The sequence below is a fragment of the Talpa occidentalis genome, unplaced genomic scaffold (assembly GCF_014898055.3).
Source record: "Talpa occidentalis isolate TD23 unplaced genomic scaffold, MPIMG_talOcc4v2.1 talOcc4.11, whole genome shotgun sequence".
Taxonomy (NCBI): Eukaryota; Metazoa; Chordata; class Mammalia; order Eulipotyphla; family Talpidae; genus Talpa; species Talpa occidentalis.
In genome coordinates, this window is record NW_023601104.1 from 9,641,644 (window position 1) to 9,657,849 (window position 16,206).

General features: G+C 41.9%; 1 long non-coding RNA gene across 1 annotated transcript in view; it reads right to left on the minus strand.

The window, feature by feature from the left end:
* Positions 1-3,135: 3,135 nt before the first annotated feature.
* Positions 3,136-16,206, minus strand: part of LOC119237901 (uncharacterized) — a 67,580-nt gene continuing 54,509 nt past the window's right edge. The window contains exon 3 of the long non-coding RNA XR_008553846.1: positions 3,136-3,525. This is a non-coding gene — a long non-coding RNA (uncharacterized LOC119237901). The remainder of the gene's footprint in view (positions 3,526-16,206) is intronic.

Here is a 16,206-nt window from a genome sequence, read left to right on the forward strand (position 1 = left end):
ACCTAAGGGACAAAAAAAAAAAAAACAAACAAACAAGAAACCTGAAGTCCTGTGTTTATTGCAGCACTGTTTACAGTAGCCATGACATGGAAACAACTCAAATGCCAGAAAATAGATGAATGGATCAAAACATTGTGGTATAATTATGCCACGGACCATTACTCTGCAATCTAAAAAGACAAATTCATGCCGCTTGTGGTGATATGGATGGTGCTCGAAGGGATGATGCCACAATAAGGCAGGAGAAAGATAAATGTCAGATGGTTTCACTTACATGTGAAATATAGAGAAACAGAACAAACGGTAAAGAAAAAGACCACCCTCGCAGGCTGACCAACACCTGAGGCATCCAGCAAGGAGGGGGAGGGAGGGGGGTGAGCAGAGGGGAAGGAAGAGCACAAGGGGATGGGTCATGGGTGCTATGGTGGTGGGAGAACTAGGGGGACCACCCCTGAGGGGAGAAACCAATGACTAGACAAAAATGAACAACTATGTAAGAAAAGGGCCTCCCTGGTGGTGCAGGCGGTTGAGCGCAGCACTGTGAAGCTGTCTGCCTTGGTTTTTTTGGCTCTACTTCTTTATTTCAATGCTTGTCCCCAATGATGTTTTATTTCTTTTACAAAAATAAATCTTGATAGGAAACAAAAAATCACTGTCTTCCACTCTTCACACCTTCTTGTGGATTGCGCAATTTTTTAGTCCCAAGTGCTGGTCCCAGGTCTTGAACAAATCACCTAATATCCTGGCCACAGTTTCTTCATATTTTTTTTTTAATTTATTTATACAAGCACTGGGTACAGTCAGAAGCAAGGGAGGATGAGAGAATTCACCAGAGCCAGAGCAGGAGGCAGAGCAGGCAGAAGGACCGAAGCACACTGCTGAGGGGAGCAGCGGGCGGCAGGAGAGGTCTGCGCGCCATGTGGGACCCTCCCCCGGTGGCCGGGGAGCAGCCGGGGATCGAACCGGCTCTGCAGAGGCTGTGGGAGCTTCACAACCCAGCACTCAACCGCTGCGCCACTGGGGAGGCCCCCACAGTTTCTTCATATTAAATTATAGGGGTGTTACATAACCAGCTAACAAATGGACATTTTATGGAGGCATACATTTCCTAGATTTAAAGGAAAACGTTGTCACCCATTTACCAAAGTCATCAAGGAAGATGCGAAGGGGGTGAGAGGATTCACCAGAGACCAAAGGGGGGGCGGGGAGCAAAACTGGTAGATCTACTGAAATGCACTGCTGAGAGGAGCAGTGGGCAAGACAGGAGAGGTCTGCTGAGCCATGTGGGGTAGCTCCCTGGCTGCAGATCCAGCTCTTGCTGCAGTGGCTGGATAAGGCTTGAGAGAGCTGAGACTCCCTGCGCCAACAGGGAGGCCCCTCTGAATAATATTTCAATGACTTGAACTAGTTAATGCAAAAGTACTTGTATTGCATCTGTTTAGATTTATTTTTAAAAGATTTGTTTATTTGTGCATACAAGAGCTGGGGTACAGGCCAGAAGTGTGGGGTGGAGGCGTGAAGAGTGAGAAGATTCCCCAGAGACAGAGTGGGGAACAGAACAGGCAGACTGAACTAAATACATTGCTGAGGGGAGCAGCAGGTGAGATAGGAGAGGTCTGCTGAGCCATGTGGGTTGCTCCCTAGTCAGTCCGGGAGATTGAATTCTGATGCAGAGGCTGCAGGTTGCTTCATAGTGCTGAGACTTAACCCCTTGTGCCACCAGGGAAGCCCACTTTGGATTTTTTAAGTAGATGTAAATTAAATATAAGTTCTAAATACATAAATGCTAGGATACATTTATTAAATTCAATATTATACATGTCTATATTTACCTAAAATATTGTAAGTTCTACATTAATTTCTGAAGCAAACTAGCATTACCTAAATTAAACTTACTTTTAAAAAAAGTAGCAATAATTCCTAAAAGTACTTTAATAAATACACAAAGGAAAAAAGAATAAATGTTTCTTCTTGGCTACTGAGAAGATAGGAGGGAAGAAATAGAGTTGCCTATAAATGCCTATAAATACTTCATGCAGCCCAACCAAAGGAATTGTCTGAATAGATGAAGATTATTTGAGCACATTAGTAAGTCACTGGTTACTCTGACCCTGAATTTCTTCATTTTCTTAATTCCCTTATTGTTTGTTGCTTTTTCTTTTGTTTCGTCCGAGAGTATACTGCAAAATTCAGAAACTTTTAAAAGTTACTTTGTACTTTTATCTATCATTTTAAAATATAAAAAAGAATTAAAATAAACAAGAACCTGCAATAATGATCTGCATATTCTGAATAATGTATGTGATCTCTGTTGTATCATCCATGTGGAACATAATTCGGTTGCATCTGTCATGGTAGTGGAGAATACTGTTCTCTTTAATTAATGATCCCCTTTACTTCTCCTACCCTCCATGATTTTTAATTTAATTATTATTCAGCATTTACATTAATATGCCCATGCAAATATTATTCATTACAAATTAGAGTGTTTGTTATCTTTCTTACCTTTCATGTCTCTGAAGTTAATAAGTCTTTTAATGTTTCCTTCATTTAGTTCTCTCTGTACCTATTGATGATTCATCCCTCACCTCACAAGGGCCTCTCTGCACCAGGTCAGTCACAGCAGGTGATCCCCCAGGTACATCCCTCCTAAAACACCCCATTTTCCTTCTCCCTGGACCTTGGTTCTCTAGGCAGGCTGCACAGCGCACTGGGATTACTTTCCACTCTGATCCTAGGAGTTCCCCTGGCCTATGTCCTGAGTGACTTCCTGTTTCTTAGACTTCCCATTTTCCTCTTTCATGGTTTATATTCTCATTTTATTAGAGCACAACATCCAACAGGTTCATCAGATTGAAGAGACAATAATGGCAGAAGAAATGAGCTCTGTCAGCATAAACATCTCTTAAGTCCCAGAGCTCCCGTATGGATTGCTGGCCCCTATACCTGGTTAGCTGTCATGCTACGAGCTCCCATCACAGACACTTTGCCATCCTCCTGCATAACATGCCCTATCTCCACTCTTCCCCTTCTGCTTTTTGTTTTAGTCAATATCCTCTAAAGGCTTTTAGCAAGAGTAAATGAGTTTTCTTGAGGCTCGCTCGTTGGAAAATATCTATTTCACCTTCGGTAGTTCACTACCTTAACTAATGGTTTGGCCGGATGTAGAATTTTACCTGGAAATCATCTTTCTTCAGTCTGTTGAAGGCATTGTTCTGTTATCTTTTGTTGCTAGTGTTGTTGAGAAGTTCAAGATCATTCTGATCTTCATCCTTACTACTACACCTGTTTTTTTCCTCTCTAAAATATTGCAGTCTTTCCTTTATCCGCCTTGTTTTGAAATTTTATGATGATGTGGACCTATTTTCACTCATTTTGTTGATACTTGATGGACCTTTAGAAATGAAAACTTAAATTTTTCTCTGGGAAATACAATCCAGAGGCAGAAAGCCAGACTTGAGTTGTATATGGACCTCAGGACAGCACTAGGAAAGTATAATGTAAGACCTGCTTCCTCCATGAAATCTACAAGGAAGAAAATGCAAAAAGGAAATAAGAATTTTGCTGGGGAAAATCCAAATAAACCCTCAAAGAATTTTTATGAGCATGGATTCATATAATGATAATAATAACAATAATAATAATCATCATCATCATCATCATCTACAAAAACGGAAAATTGCAGAGTTGAGAGGACTAAAGCCTAATTCCCTCTTCAAGGTCTGAATACAAACCAATTGTCCACAAACTCAGTGTGAAAAAATTAATTTCTTTTTTTTCGCTATAGCTTCATTTTCATTTTGAGATAATAAAAGTAATTTAGTTAGACAGTCAAGGTTTCCTTCCCTTTCACATGAGGCTGTGGTATTGTGGACATGTGTGTGGAAATGACATCTTTCCTCAGTGCCACTGCCCACAAGGTCATTCTTTACCCTCTTTGATGAGGCAATCCATCACCCCTCCCTCCCTACACTTTTGTGCCTCAAGTTTTCTCTTTCTATCAAAATACTGATGTAAATAGCTCAGAGTCCCTCTGTCAGGCCCTTGATGCCTGAACTCAGTACTTTGCCCTGGGGTATCAATGACTCTGGGAGCAGGTCCTTTTGCAAATGCACAAATCTTTGCTGAATCCCTGGGGCTTTGCCTGCTACTAGAACCCCAGGAGAAGGAAAAAAGGAACTCCCTACACAGGGTCTGAGTCTCCTGAATGAAAAGGGCCAATGTGGTTCCAACAGGGGATGCGTGAGGCCCACTGCCCTTGGCTTGCAGAAGTGTGCCTGCGAACATGCCCGCTTCCCTTCAGGCTTGCTCCCGGCCCTGGATGAGCTCCCCTCTGCACTATTAACAAGCACAAACCACTTTAGAGAGAAGACACTTGATTGCCTTCGTTCAAAGTGAAGTGTCCTCTGTAGTTTTGTTATAGAGCCACCCCAATATTAAACGGGTTCCTGGCTGTGGGTCCTCACCCGTGCGCTTTAAAGGGACTTATGAATACTCTACTACAGACACACACAAAAGGTTAATAAAAGGTTTATTTACAAGGGAAAAGGAAATAAGGAAAATGGACAACTCAGGGAGAAAATAGGGAAATAAAGTCTTTAATGCGTCCTACCCGATCCGACGACCTGGAAACCCAAAGTCACTCTCCGAGCTGGCCGGACGCTGCGAGCTGGCCGAGAGCCCAAAAATGGAGAGCCCCCAAAGCCCACGTGTCTGCCCTTTGTATCCACCTGGCTGCTTAACCCCACCCTCAGGTCTCAGCCACCTTCCCTTTGGTGGTGATGGGATTTGGAGTTCCCAGTGTCTTTGGCTTTGACCTGGGGTGGGGTTGGAGTCCACAAAGCCTGTATGGAATTTGCTTTGGGACATCCTTTTCCCCCAAACAGTTTGACTCTAGCCTGGTGAAATACACCCCCAACTGGACTCAAGTCACTTGTGAGAACCACCAAGGAATTAACCTGTTGAGGACTCTGTGCTCCCTCTTTTGTCTTTGGATTCTGCTAAACTTCACTAGGAAGGAGAAAGTAGTTAATTGACCTGGGCTAGGTGTTGCCTTGGCATTTTATTATGAGAAAGTCTTTCTCCCTGTTCTGTTTCTCCTTTGCGCCCAAAATTTAGGGAGAGGCACAGTGGTACAAAAAGATAGAGAATGAAACTGGCCACACCCCAATTCTGCAGTTCTCCTGAGAAGAAGCCATCTTGGTCAGACTTTTCCCATCCTTTGCAGCAGAATCACCTTTCCTAATCAAGAATTTTTGCTCGATGTTTCCAGAGGACCAGGTTCATGCAAACTTTACATTTTTAAATTACCTTTACTTCCAAAAGTTTGCACAAGGTAATTTTGTTCAATACACTTTGCTGCTACTATTTGCTACCTAGCACCTTTCGTGTGAGATCACGTGGGAAGAGTAAAGTCCACAGTACCTGGGCCAGGTAAGCAAGCACGCCTTCGGGCCACGAGGATTTCTGGGCACCCCGTATATTCTCATATGTGGGGCACAAGGACCCAATTCCCATGTGAGTGTGCAAAGGTTTCCCCACCCAGGGAGTAAGTCTCGGACGCCAAGGGGGTCTGAAAATTCAACTCTTTTCAACTTAATTCTGACACAATTCCACAGGGTAAGGGCTCAATCTTCCAAGACTGCCCTCCTCTTCAGAGGCAGGCCGCAAGTGCAGGTAACAGCCTGATTACAGATGGGAGGTTTCTGCAACCCCCTCCTCAGACCCCAGGGGCCAGTTGCAAGCACAGGCTGTAACCCAGGCTTCTCACTGACTCCCTATAAATTGGGGGTTCCCAGAACCCACCCTTCTTGGGCTCCATTAATTTGCTAGAACGCCACACAGAACTCCGGAGACCCATTTACCTACCATATCACCAACGTATTACAGAGGATACCAATCCACAGCCAGGTAAGGAGAAACCTACAAGATCCTAAACAAGAGAGCTTCCGTCCCTTTGGAGTTTGGGGTCTGCCCCGCAGCACCTGTAAGTGCTCTATTGCCCCAGCCTGGAAGCTCTTGGAGCTCCCCCTTCCCTCCCTCTGGGGATTTTATGGCGGCTTCATTACACAAGGCACAGTGACTAAATCATCAGTCCCTGGTGACTGCACTCGACCTCTAGCCCCTGCAAGTCAGGGGCAGGATCCCTCTATTCACATTGCTGTCCCTGCCAAGCAGCCCCCATGGCAGGTATTTTCCAAAAGTTACCTTTGTTAACCTAAAAAGAGACACTTAAATATTCTCAACACTTGGTAAATTTCAAGGTTTGGGGCAGACTGTGAGCCAGAAACTGTGAAGATCAAATATGTATAAGAAATAGATTTTTTTGCTCACCTAGGTGACCAAATCATTTGTCTTTTGAATCACAATATCACAGCCAGGTACCAAGTCAGGCACCAGTCACAAAGATGACAAAACACACGAAAGATGAAGAAACATACGTGAATGTTTCCCAGCTCAGCGGAAAAGATATACGCAAACAAGCAGTGAGGAACAAAGAGTTCTACGGGGCTCTACTGGGAGTTATACACAAAGGGGGTACAGGAAGGGGAGCACCTGGGAGAACGCCAAGGAAGGTAGCACTGTGGTGGAGTCTGGCAGGGGACAAGCTGGGGGAGAATGTTCCAGGCTGAGGAAGATATGATGCAAACACAACATGACCATGGCTGATCAGAGATGGATGGAGCACGATGCAATGTGTTCTAGATCTCTCACTGGGAGGGAAGAAAAGAGAAAGAAAAGCATAAGTTATGCAGGCTGTCTTTTTTTTTTCCCTCTGAACGCAGCTCCACATCTCTCATCACAACTGTATAAATCCAGTGTGATGGCCCCACACCCACATGTGAATCCATGCCCAAGAGTCCAGTGCCTCCAATCCCTGTTGGCTGACTGGCAGGTAACAAGCCAAGGCTTCACTCATTTCTGGGAAATAGACTGCAATACAGGCACCCAGCTCATTGTAAATAATTTTGTTAGTGTGTACATCTCTAGAAAATGATGCAGGGAGTGTAGGTGGCCTCCCAATTAACTTGCAGTCTTGGTGCCATGAAGCAACTACCTGAGAAAGAAGCAAGAGAAAAGACTGACTTCCCTTCATTCAGGCGCATCACACTTCCACTTGCAAGGAATAAAATAGGAATTTAGCAGCCTTGTTTTTCCACTAAAAGGACTGCTGGCCTGATTTTTTAATAATGGCAAAAATATAATGGACAGGCTGCTATTAAAAAATAAGAATTTCTTATTATTTATGTTTTTTTGCCGAAGGCCAAGGACCCAGAAATAATCCCAGAGGTTACTGCAGTGCTTCCAGGTATACCAGCAAACTGTTCAGAATCACGTGTTCCCACTCTTGTCCAATCCTATTCTTAAAAGTCTTACAAGATTCATAGCAACATTATTCACAATAGCAAAACAAAGAAACAAGCAAATACACACAGTGGAAACAACCCAAAAGACCATCCGCTGATGAAAGGATCAATACAAGGTTGCTATCTCCATCAGGTGAAGTATGACTCAGCAATAAAAGGGAATGAGGACTGATCCTTGCCCCAACATGGCTGGGCCTCGAAAACATTCTGCTGAGTAAAAGAAGCCGAGCAAAGAAGAACACATGCTGTGTGGGCCACTGACGGGAGATGCTCCAAGGGAAGCACACATAGAGGCGAGAGCCGCGTGTGGTCGCCTGGTTGGGAGTGGAAATGACAAGCGACTATGAGCACAAGGTTTCCTCGCAGCACGACGGAAATGTCTGAAAGTCTGACAGCAGTGATGGCTGCACAACTCCGTGAATATACTAAAATGCACTAACTACACTGGGTGCTTTTTTATGATACATAAACTCGATCTCAATAAAATTCTATTACAAAAATAAACCATTTCCCAGAGAGAAAAGTCCATCCTCTGGACCAAAGAGTGAAGGCCTCGTGGAGCAGGTAGCACAAGGGGAGGTGGAAGGACATCTGCCGTGAACACAGCATGACACCCGCCGGATGGAGGGAGACTTCTCTGGGTTCTCACTGTTGAAGTCCAGTGCTGTGCAGCGGCACTTCCCGGATATTCAAAGATCTCTTGCTGGGCACAGAACACACGCACTGTCACTGTAAAGCAGGTTTAGCAAACTGGCGTGGCATGGTGCACGTTCAGCTTGCTGCAGAGATTTGAGTGGCCCACATAAAATTTTTTTAATGAGGGCCTCCCTGGTGGTGCAGCGGTTGAGCGCAGTGTTGTGAAAGTGCTCTGCAGCGCCGGTTCGATCCCCGGCCACAGGGCGAGGGTTCCACATGGTGCACAGACCTCTCCTGCCATGCCTGTTGCTCCCCTCAGCAGTGTATTTAGTCAGTCTGCCTGTTTTGCTCCCCTCTCTGACTCTGGTGAATTCTCTCACCCTCCTGCACTTCTGACTGTACCCAGTGCTTGTATAAATAAATAAATAAATCTTTAAAAAACAGATTTTTTTTTTTTTTTACCTCATCAATGGACTTTATTTATTTTTTTTTTAAATAATAAATTTTATTTTTATATTCCCCCATACAATTGCAAACGCCCCATTCTGACCCCAATCCTTCCCCTCCCGTCCCCCACCCCCCAAAAAGTGTCTCTGGTTCATAGTTCTTTGTTGATTTTGATTTTCACTTTCTTATATTCATTTTCCTGGTCCCTTATTTAAGTTTTCTAGATTCCTGCTATGAGTGAGACCATCCGGTATTTTTCTTTTTCTTTTTGGCTTATTTCGCTGAGCATGATCCCTTCCAGCGCCATCCATGTTGCTGCAAATGGCATGTGTTTATCTTTTTTGAATGCTGAGTAATATTCCATGGTATATATGTACCACATCTTCTTGATCCATTCATCTATTTTTGGGCATTTGGGTTGTTTCCAAAGCTTAGCTATTGTAAACAGTGCTGCTATAAACATAGGAGTGCAGGTGCTCTTTGGAATTGATGTTTCTGTGTCCTTTGGGTAAATACCTAGGAGTGGAATTGCTGGATCATATGGAAGCCCTATGTTTAGTAGGTCCAGAAATCTCCACACAGCTCTCCATAGTGGTTGGACCAGTTTGCACTCCCACCAACAGTGCACAAGAGTTTCTTTTTCTCCACATCCTCGCCAACATTTGTTGTTGCTAGTTTTTTTAATATGTGCCATTCTCACTGGTGTGAGATGGTATCTCATGGTAGTTTTGATTTGCATTTCCCTGATGACAAGTGATGTTGAACATTTTTTCATATGTCTGTTGGCCATTTGCATTTCCTCTTCAGAGAAGTTTCTTTTTAGCTCTTCTGCCCATTTTTTGACTGGATTATTTTCTTTGTTGTTGCTGAGTCTCATCAGCTCTTTGCAGATTTTTGTGATCAGTCCTTTATCATTAGTGTTGGGTGCAAAAATGTTCTCCCAGTTGGTGGGGTTTCTCTTTGTTTTTGTTATTGTCTCTTTTGCTGTGCAGAAGCTCTTTAATTTGATGTAGTCCCAGCTGTTTATCTTTCTCTTCACTATCACTGCTTTGGGTGATGTGTCTTTAAAGATGTCTTTGATGTGCAAATCCCGTAGTGTTTCGCCTATATTTCCTTCTATGTATTTTATGGTTTCAGGTCTTATGTCTAGTTCTTTAATCCATTTTGAGTTGATTTTTGTGTATGGTGTGAGGTAGTGGTCAAGCTTCATTCTTTTGCATGTAGCGACCCAGTTTTCCCAGCACCATTTATTGAACAAACTTTCTTTGCTCCAATGCATAGTCTTTGCTCCTTTGTCAAAGATTAGTTGACCATAAATCTGTGGGTTTATTTCTGGATTTTCTATTCGATTCCATTGGTCTGTATGTCTGTTCTTGTTCCAGTACCATGCAGTTTTGATGATTATGGCTTTGTAGTATAGTTTGAAGTCTGGGAGTGTGATGCCTCCATTTCCTTCTTTTTTTTTCAGTAGAGCTTTGGCTATTCGGGGTTTTTGGTGATTCCATATAAATTTCATCAATAATTGTTCTATTTCTTTGAAGAATGCCATTGAGATTTTGATTGGAATAGCATTGAATCTGTATATTGCTTTTGGAAGGATGGCCATTTTAATAATGTTTATTCTTCCAATCCATGATCAGGGGATGTCTTTCCATTTCTTTGTGTCTTCTTCTACTTCTTTTAACAGTGTTTTATAGTTTTCTTTGTATAGATCCTTTACCTCTTTTGTTAGATTTATTCCCAAATATTTGATTTTTTTTGTTTCGATAATAAAAGGGGTGGTTTTTTTGATTTCTTCTTCTTCAGATTTATTGTTTGTGTATAGGAAGGCTACTGACTTTTGCGTGTTGATTTTGTATCCTGCCACTTTACTGAATTGATTGATGAGTTGAATTAGTTTTTCTGTGGAGATTTTGGGGTTCTCTATGTATATTATCATATCGTCTGCAAATAGTGATAGTTTGACTTCTTCTTTTCCTATTTGGATTCCTTGGATGTCTTTCTCTTGTCTTATTGCTCTGGCTAGGACTTCCAGTATTATATTGAAAAGCAGTGGTGAGAGTGGACATCCTTGTCTTGTTCCAGATCTTAATGGAATTGCTTTCAGCTTTTCACCATTGAGAATGATACTGGCTGAAAAACAGATTTTTTTTTAATGAAAATTTTTGTCAACATTAAAAAATGATCAAATTCTAGATACCGGATTTCTCTTTCAAGAAAACAGAAAGTCCTGCCTAAGGGGAGGAGGAGGGAGAGGGATCAGAGGGAGGGAAGGAGGAGCCCAGGGGACTAGGGTGATGGTGCACAGGTACACTGGAGAGGAAAATTCTGTGGGGATAAACCTGAGAGTGGGGCAGGCAAATAGGGTATAAAAATGAACAATGATGTAAAAAATAGAAAAAGAAAGAAAATAGAAAGTCCTGCCTAAATACACACAAGGCAACTATTAATTGTAACTGCTGAGGGACGGACCCCTGTGAACAGGAATGCACCCAGCTGGCCAGTGTCCCTGACTTTGTCATCTGTCCCTGTGGATACTGAGTTTCTAGGAAGAAATTTCCAAAGAGCTGGAGTGACTCCTGGCAAGATCTGAGGGCAAAATGATTTCAGACAAGATATTTAAGAAAGAATGTGCCAATCAGAAGGGAAGCCTAGAGAAAGAGAAACTTTAATGTGGCCTATCGAAGCACAAGTCATAAACGATTCATTTCATTCTTCTCACTGAGAAATCCGAGGCTCAGAGGGGATAAATCTCTTTGGCCAAAGCTACCCACTGCGAAAGTAGGTAGAACCTAAAGTCAGGCATCTCGCTCCAGAGTCCCCTCTGCTAACCACAATATCAACAGTTTCTCCTACCGTGCTGGGGGCTATGTGTGCTCTCCAGGCAAATAATCCCACACCAATGACACTCTGCTGCTGATGAAATCAGGGCTCTAGACTGAGAGGCTGAAGCGGCTTCACTGAGGGATTCTGCAATCCATGACTTCATGTCTTGAATGGACAGAGTTTAAAAATTCCAATTTTTCAAAAACTGTAGTAAAATTTACTAGAGGGTATAAAGTCAGAATAGACAGAGTGTTCCCCTGAGCAACTTTTCCTCTCTGTAAATACTGAAATCAAAAGTACTCATGGGACCTCCCGGTGGCGCAGCGGTTGGGCGCTGGGTTGCGAAGCTGCCCGCAGCCTCTGCAGCGCCAGTTCGATCCCCGGCTGCTTCCTGGCCACTGGAGGAGGGTCCCACATGGAGCACAGACCTCTCCTGCCGCCCGCTGCTCCCCTCAGCAGTGTACTTCGTCACTCTGCCTGCTCTGCTCCCCACTCTAGCTCTGGTGAATTCTCTCGCCCTCCCACGCTTCTGACTGTACCCAGTGCTTGTATAAATAAATAAATAAATAAAAATAAAAAATAAATCTTAAAAAAAAAGTACTCATGGACACAAAATCCTTGCTTATTTAATTCTATTTCTAATATATATATATATATATATATATATATATATATTTGTTTATTTATTTATGCATACAAGAGCTGGGTACAGGCCAGAGATGCGGGATGGTGAGAAGATTCACCAGAGACACAGTGGGGATGTAAATACACTGCTGAGGGGAGCAGTGGGGGAGACAGGAAAGGTCTGCTTCGCCATGTGGGTTGCTCCCTGGCCGGCCAGGAACAGAACTCCTGCTGCAGAGGCGGCAGATTGCTTCATAGTGTGGTGCATAACCACTTGTGCCAACAGGGAGGCCCCTCTAAAATCTATTTTTTACTTTAATTTTTATTGAAGAAACCTTGGTTTATAACATATGTAGGTTTCAGGTGTTCAGACTGTAATTCGACATCTGCTTATACCACATTATCATCACCACCAAAAGTCTGGTTTCTACACACCCCCATGCAACTGACGCCTTTTAGCTGACTTCCCCATACTCCCTCCTTTCCTCTCGGGGAACCACCATTTTGACTTATAATCTAAGAGTTTGTTTTTGTTGTGTTTGTTTGCTTGCTTTGTTTCTGCATTTTCCATATAAGTCACTTATTTCTCATAAAATAAATGTATTATTATACCCCTGTAATCACGAAATACTAGCAGCAAACGGAAAGGCAGGAAGCTGTTGATGAATGAGATCTTTTACACTTTAATAGACTGGAGCAAATTATATATGATGACAGCAGCTAAGATACAAGATTTATTTCCAAATGAACATCCTTTTGACAGAGAATGGAAAGAGAAAACAACAGTCATCATAAAACGCTGGAAATAAGTCCTCCAAGGCATTCTATATTATCTGATCAGAGCTAACTGGTCTATATAATCCTTTGTTAAATAACCACCGAATCATACCGTGTTCTTCCAGAAATATCTTCACATTGTATCCAAAAGCCCTAAACCATCTACCAATTTCAATACAAATATCACCAATTCCAACCAAGCTGAAGCTACAGCATGATCTAGATTATACAATACTAGATTTTTCGGCAGCATTGATACATGGAGTGGTCTTTGATCGGTTGCCTCTTGTGGCAGCCCACAGTGTGCTGGTTTTTCTCCCTCCTCCCAACTCTCCCCGCTCTTGCTGTTCCTAGGCTTGCAGGCCCTCCTCCAGCCTCTCTCCACAGCCTTTCTCTCCATTACATTATCTGTTCAGTGGCTTTCCATGGAAATGCTGATCACTCCCACATTCATGTTCCAAAACAGCTTTCTCCTTTCAACTCCAGACTCCAATTTCCAGCTTGATAGCACTGTCTTTAACCCCTGCGCCACCAGGGAGGCCCCATTTTAAAGTAATGTCTAAATTTTCAAATAACAGAAAGTGACAATAAGGAAAGAACAGATTTTAACCTGCCTCACTTTACACATTGAAATCCCACAGTATTTTAATATTCTCATAGCTATTCAATGCAGGCTATTTCTATTATTCAAAAACATGGTAAAGATTATGCAAACAATTAAGTATAAATACAAGCTAACTTTTTCAACTGTTGTTACTGGAAAGATATCAGATCATATACCACTTCACGTCTGGAATAATCGTGTAGACACACTGTATGTGGAGATTGTGTTTTGGGATGAGATACGTTGGACATTTCCAACATCTGGGTCAGTATAGAGACAAGCTAACGATAAAAGAACTTCTTGGCAAACCACTTCTCGATAAGTGGGGAATGCAGAACGCTTGGCATCTGTAATTGAAGTAATTTGTGAGAAGCCACATTACTTAGACAGCTGTAACTTCTACTATTTCATCATTAAGATTATAATCCATTCATCAATTATACACACAAATACACTATTGTTCCAAATAAGTAAGATTTTAAAAACACTCAAATCGCTAAGTATGATTACGACAATAGTCTGCTCCATTCATTTGTCTTTCAGATATTTGGTGAAATGACTGCAGCCTAGAGCCAAACAACTAACACCATCTTTAGTTTTGTTTATTGTAATAAAGTGTGTTAATAAAAAAGTGCAAGCATAGATAATAGAAATTAATGTGCTATGACATAAAATTTTGCTTAAAAATCAAGGCAAGTACAGTAAAATCTAATGTCCTTAAATGAGCATCCCGTAATGTAAATCTAACAACTACTAAAATTATTTTTATTGAAGTGTATCTTTATGACAGCAATATGCTCAAGACCGACTAAGTCTAGTCTATGGAAATAAACGAATTTTGGTCAGTGTTTAAAAGTTCTGGATAATCACAGGAAACAGGAGTTTAAAAGTATCTGCATATACTCTATTTTTTCCTGTTTCTATCCAAGTTTCATTTAATCTAATGCTAGTATTGTAAATTATTATACACAATTCCTTTCTAAAACATCATTTTGATTCAAATAAAAATAAACCTGTGGCAGGCTGCGCCTCCCAGGCTGTCTCTTGACAAGGTCCGGGCGTTGGGGGAGACTCCCGCGAAGTGGGGAGTTCCTGTGCTCCCCCAAAGAGGGAAAGTTGTACTTTCCAGAAGAAGGAAGTTCTTGCACTTCCCAAAGAAGATCTGAACTAGGGAGTCTCCATGGCAATGCCTGCTAATGCTCTGGTCTTTGTTCTTGGTTAATGCTGAAGTTAGTTATTAATTGGCTTGTGAAAACCTAATTCAGACCCAGGTGACAACTGGCTTATTGTTCTTACGCATGAACTATCACTAAAGAAGTAAAAAATTGTTAAAGGTATAGTTGGAAAAAAAATGTTTCGGCCCTGAGAACTATGGAGAACAAGCTGCCCTGAACCAGCTGTGCTTGGAAACCATGGCCTAACCTGGGGGGGTACCTGTTTACGGCAACAATACATTTCCTGGTGTATGAGATCAATGGTTCGCAGGCCATTTGGAGGTTAGGAATTTCTAGTTAAGAGTTAGACTTCAGTAGAACTTACGTAGATTTGATGAACTGTTGTAGACCACCTTGAAGTAATTAATATATTAACCAAGATAATTGAGTGCTGGGAAATAGATTGATTTTAGTAATTGAATATAGAATAGGAATTTTACACCCACGTTTGCAATTGGGAAAGTTTAAATATTGCCAAATGTTGTGCTCTCTTGTATGATTGATCATGCTAGTAAATGAGCTACACCAAGGAAACTAATTGTTCTTAGGTTACCAAAGAAATGGCCTACAGGTGTAAGGCCAAGGGAGTCTTTACATGATCATGAGAAAATATGTATTGATTGTCTTTGCTCTGCTTCAATGCTTACAATTGATGTAATCCCACCACTCGCCTTTAGGTATAAATAAAGACCCGCTGAGACCCTCAGCAGGAGATACTTGCACGAACTAAGGTGTCAGTGTCTACCTCACTTCCACCTCGCTCCACTTCCCCTCAGCCCTCTGAGAAAGAGAATAAACTTCACCAACTCTGTCCTCTCCTTTCTGAGATCCCTGACATGACTTCTATCTGGAGCTGGTCTCCAGCATAAACCCTCACTATCACTTACATAATAGGATACACAGGTGTACACAGATAATAGACAGTAGGATACAAGAACACATTAAATGGGGCCTCCCCTGGTGGTGCAGCGGTTGAGCACTGGGCTGCGAAGCTGCCCGCAGCCTCTGCAGCGCTTGTTCGATCCCCAGCCCCCGGTGAGGGCCCCACATGGCGCATAGACCCCCCCTGCTGTGCCCGCTGCTCCCCTCAGCAGTGTATTTCATCACTATGCCTGTTCTGTTCCCCACTCTGGCTCTGGTGAATTCTCTCACCCACCGTGCTTCTGACTGTACCCAGTGCTTGTATAAAGAAATAAATAAATAAATCTATAAAAAAAAAAAAACAACACATTAAATGGTATATACCATGTTATATGGTAGCATATGGAAAAATGTGGGAGACAGAAAATATGATCACATTTTATATATGATGTAATAAATAATATCACTAATTTTAACAGTGTGTAATATTGCCTAAGTTATAAATCACTTCAGAGGTCTTCAAAAAATACAGTATATAATTCATACTGTTTGTAAACAATACATTTTAAAATATGCTAACTTACCAACAAATAAATCTTCAATGGATTAGGAAAAATGTATAACAATTTCCATCTTATACTGAAAAAAGATTTTCAAGTAAGCACCTTATGACTTAGTGTCAGAATACATTGTTTAATCTAATTTTTTCTAATTACCTGAAAAATTAATGCACATCAACATAAGCATTTGTTGGACTAAATTAAAAAGCAGTACAAGGTCATGTTGCTTCTGTGAAATGTTCAAAAACAGGAAACAAAAACAGATGTTCCATTTCAAAGTAAGGACATCT